Genomic DNA, 5,000 nt, shown 5'->3' with positions numbered 1-5,000 from the left:
ATTTTTTTTTGTTTTTGTTTTTGTTTTTTGGTCTGTTTGTTTGTTCGTTTGTTTGTTTGTTTGTTTGTTTGTTTGTTTGTTTTTTAAAGATACCTTTCCCTTGTAACAGGAGCCCCGGTGGCGAAGCGTGTTAAAGCACTGAGGTGCTGAACCTGCAGAGCGAAAGGTCGCGGGTTCAAATCCCGGGAGCGGAGTGAGCGCCCGCCGTTAGCTCCAGCTTCTGCCGACCTAGCAGTTCGAAGACGTGACGATGCCGGTAGATCGATAGGTACCGCTCCGGCAGGGGAAGGTAAAGGCGCTCCACGCGGCCGTGCCGGCCACACGACCTCGGAGGCGTCTACGGACAACGCCGGCTCTTCGGCTTAGAAACGGAGACGAGCACCGACGCCCGGAGTCGGACGCGACCGGACTTCACGTCAAAGGTACAACCTTTGCCTTTTTTTTTTTTTTTTTTTTTACCTTTCCTCGTTTCGCTTTCGTTTCCGGCGGCAGGCGTGACTACGGTAGAGTCGCAAACGGGCCGGCGGAATGTGTCGGACAATAAGGAGAGATGAAGGGGAAGCCTATTCGACATCAAATTAGGTTACGATTTTACAAATGAAGCACCAAAACATCGCGCCATGCAACAGATTTGACAGAAACAGGAGTTCGATACGCAGTCATGCTCCGTACTCGTGACTGTATTTGTGAATTTAGCACCCAAAAACCACGATCCTATCTTGAAAACACCGACTACAGGAATGCGAGTTTTCCGTCCCAGGTTTCGAATACTCGTGCGCTTCTTAACGCTGCAACGGTTTGAAAAAGAAATCACGTTTTGGGAAGTATCTTCATTGTAACAGCTGCTCTTCTGCCCGTTGACGGTAAGCTTAGAGGTTTCCGATAGTCCGAATGCCCTTCCTTCCTTCTTTCCTTCCTTCCTTCCTTTATTTATTTAATTTTTGGATTTTTATTTATGACTGGCTTGGGGACCCGGCGATGCCCGGGTCGTTTGAGAACGGTATTATTTGTGTTTCGATGTTACGTATTCTGTTTGTAGCGGGTGAACTACAATTCCCAGAATCGTGCGGCGCAGTACTCTGCGGATGGGCGTGAACGACCGCGACGTCCGGATTCCCTGTCTGTCGGTAGTCACGGCAGGCGATATTCGGTCTGCGTGACAAGCCTAGAGTCGTCATTGGCTGGGTTGGGTGGTCTTTGGATGGAGGTGAACTACAACTAATAATAATAATACTTTATTTATACCCCGCCACCATCTCCCCCAACGGGGACTCGGGGCGGCTTACATGGGGCCATGCCCAGAACAGTACAAGATAGCAAAATATAAAACAACATATCATAAAACAATTAAACAATACAATAAAATCATGTACAATGCAATATATATATACATACACACACACACACACACACACACACATACATACACACACACAATATATATACACACACACACACACACACACACACACACACACACACAATGTTATATATTGCTTAGCCCTCTAACTGGCAGCGATGGGATAAAAATCAATTATTCCTTTCCCTCTAATTAGGACTTTGTTTTTCTTTTCTTTTTGTTGTATCGACCTAGAGCCGTGGACGATGGGTTGGGTTGTCAAATTTCGAGGTTGGGGGTCCTGTAGTTTTGTTGTTTTTTGTCCGCTGCCCCGATGCCGTCGCTCTTTTTATAACTAGATGGACTAGCTGTGCCCGGCCACGCGTCGCTGTGGCCAAGTCCGGTGGTATGAGAAATAGTAAAGTGTTGAGGAATTGGTGGTAGTTAGGGTAAAGGTTAAGTCCAGTTGTATCCGACTGCACACTGAAGGGGATTATACGGCGGTGTGGAGTCAAGATCATCCAGTTCAAAGCAGACTATAAATAGAAGACTATCAATGGGTTATATAGCTGTGTGGAAGGGCCTTGAGTCTACACTGCCATATAATCCAGTTAAAAATCTGACCATCTGTATTTTACAGGCAGTCTGGAAGAGGCTTTAGTGAAGCCTAACTCTGCCTGTCCCCTGGGCTGAGCGGGTTGCTAGGAGACCAAGTGGGCGGAGCTTAGCCTTTGAACTGGCAGCCATTGGATAAAAAAGAATGATTCCTCTCCCTCTAACGAGGACTTTATTTTTCTTTTCTTTTTGTTGTATGAACGTAGAGGCATGGATGAGGAGTTGTGCTGGCAAGTTTAGTGTTTCTGGGATGTGTGGTTTTGTCCTAGGCCGAAATTTCATGACCCTTTCAGATAGAGAGAGGGATATATAGAGATCGGTTAGGGGGGGGGGGGGGGGGCTCTGTGTGCCAAGTGCGACGCTAATTCATTGCAGGTGAGAACTATAAATCTGAGTACTACCTACACTACTCCTGAACTTCCAGTCCCGTTCCCCTCCAAACCCATCGGTTGTCAAATCTGGGCATAATATCTGGTCCGCACGGTAAGTTTGGCCCAGACCCGTCCTCGTTTGGGTTCGTAGCGTTCTGGGTGTAGGTGAACTACAACTCCCTGTAGGAGCGACAGCGCTCCGAGACTTGATGCGGCGGGGTGAACTACAACTTCCACCCTGTGGAGTCAATCCCTAAACTCCTCCAGGAAGTTCAGTTGCAGCTCGGTCGTGCTCCGTTTGTTAAGCAGAGAGATTGGAAAGGAAAAGGGCAGTGGGCGGGGCCATGCAAACGACACGGCAACGGAGAACCCTGGGATGCCTGCCCGTGGTGGAAGCCAAAGCCAAATCTAGGAGGAAATGGTCCCCAAACGAAAGCGTTCCTCGGCTGGCGGGCTATATAGAGCGTTCGGGAAGGACGTCGGCAAGGGTTTGGGCGGCCCTTGCGTGGCGCTCGCCGTAACGAACAGGTCACTGGAAAAGGGTGACTTGCTAGATTTTTAACCCTGGGAAGTATAGCCTGTTTGCGGAGGCCGGAGGCTGTCTGTGTGGGCAGATAGCCGTGCCACGTACACACCTACGCGTTTCAGATTTAGATTAGAAGGTAGACTTATTTATTTCATAATATGAAATAATAATAATAATATTTACAATAAATAATTTATGATTATTAGAAGATAGATACATTTCCTTTCGGCTTCATCGTTCTGCTTCGACGACGGCGCGTCTTTTGCCGTTAGGGTTGTCCCCGGAGCTCTCATTTTGTCGGTCCCCTGCAGACGCCTGTGAATTCCCGTCGTCTTCTCGCGAACTTCCTGTGCCGGAAACCGGGCTCCGCGGGAGCCGCGAAGGCGACCGCGACGCGCTCGGAGGCCGTTTACGGTACCGCGAGGGCGGACGGCCTCCCGCCTCGGCCCCGGCGATGGGCTCCGGCTCCCGACACGGCGCGAAGAGGACCCCGTCCTTCCCGCGGGCTCTCGAAGGGGGAAGGCGCGAGGCCCCTATACGCCGAGGGAGAGGCCCGCGCCGCGCGAGATCCGCACGAGAGGGGGACCGTTCCTTTCCGACGAGGGGAGCCACCGGCCTGCCTTCCACGCCTCGGAGTTCCAGAGAGGCGGCGTCGACTCGAGGAGGCGACCGGGGGACGAGGAATCGGGAAGCGAACCGTACGTGCCGTCGCGGCCCGCGCGCGGAGATTTCCGCCGTCGGGACTTTTCGCTCCTCGCGAGTAAGGGAGGGGACGTGACCGAGCTTCACCGCCGCTCCCCGCGACCGGCGCGGACGCGACGGAACCGGCGGGCGAGGGGAGGACGCCTCGGTCCGCGGCTGCGTCGTGCTCCCCGGCGCCTGGAGGAAGATTGGCCGAGGGGAGCCGTGCGCCTTCGGCGGCCGTTAAGGGTACCGCGAGGGCGGACGCCTCCCCGCCTCTGCCCCGGTGACGGGCGCCGGCTCCCGAATCGGCCAGACGCGGTTCCCGCAGGCTCCCCGGGGGAAGGCGCGGGGCCCTACACGTCCCGCCCGCCCGCCCGCCCGGGTTCCACGAGTCAAGAGTGCCGGGGAGGCGCCCTCCGCTCGGGCGGCCCTGCCCGCGGTGGACCGGCGGCGTCCTGGCGGGGCGCTTCTCGCCGGTTCTTTTCCGCAGACGGGAGCAAACCGCTCGGGTTCGCCCGCCTTGGAGTTCCGGGGAGGCGGCGGAGACTCGTGGAGGCCGACGGGGAGCAGAAACCGCCGAGGGGATGGCGTGCGCGCCTCGCCGGTACGCGCGCGGAGATTTTCAGCGACGTGACTTTTTGCACCTCGCGAGTAAGGGAGGGGAAACAACCGAGCACGACCACCGCGCTCCGCGTCCGGAGAAGACCCGACGGACTCGGCCGGCGCGAGGAAAGCGACTCGGTCCCCCCCTTGCGCCCCCCCGGATCGGGACACGTCCGTCCTTCGGCGGAAAGGGAAGAGCGGCGCGTCGACGGGCGACGCCTACCGCGCTCCACGGCCCGGCGCAGACCCGCCGGACGGGGCAGGCGCGGCGGCGGAAGCCCGAAGACGGCCTCACACTCCCGGACCCTCGGAGCCCTCGGCCCCCGACCCAAACCCACCGGGATGCGGACAAGCCCAGGTCAGGCGAGGAGGCGGCCCTTCCGCCCTCCGTCCCGGCCCTACCGAGCTCCACCTCCGGACGCAGACCCGCCGGAGGGGGCAGGCGCGGCGGTTGCCGGCGGAGGCGGCGGGGACTCCCTTCGTCAGCTGCGGACAAGCCAGGTCTCGCGAAGGGGCTTTTTTTTCTCCTTGCCCCTTCTTCTCCGCCGTGGGGTGCTTCCCGCCCGGGTTCCCCCGCTTCGGAGTTCCAGGCAGAGGCGTGCTGGACTCCGGGCGCCGTACGGGGGAGGAGGACCCGGAGAGGAAGCCTTCCCCCACCCTCGAGGTACGCGCGCCGAGATTTTCAGCGTCGTGACGTTTTGCACCTCGCGAGTAAGGGAAAAAAGGTGAAGTTTCCCGAGCACGACCACCGCGCTCCGCGTCCGGCGAAGACCCGACGGACTCGGCCGGCGCGAGGAAAGCGACTCGGGTTTCCGCACCCCCCCCTCCCGGATCGGGACAAGTCCGTCCTTCGGGGGAAAGG

This window comes from Anolis carolinensis, unplaced genomic scaffold (genome assembly GCF_035594765.1).
Source record: "Anolis carolinensis isolate JA03-04 unplaced genomic scaffold, rAnoCar3.1.pri scaffold_60, whole genome shotgun sequence".
NCBI lineage: Eukaryota > Metazoa > Chordata > Lepidosauria > Squamata > Dactyloidae > Anolis > Anolis carolinensis.
The sequence above is the reverse complement of the archived record's forward strand: the minus strand, read 5'-3'. Positions refer to the sequence as shown.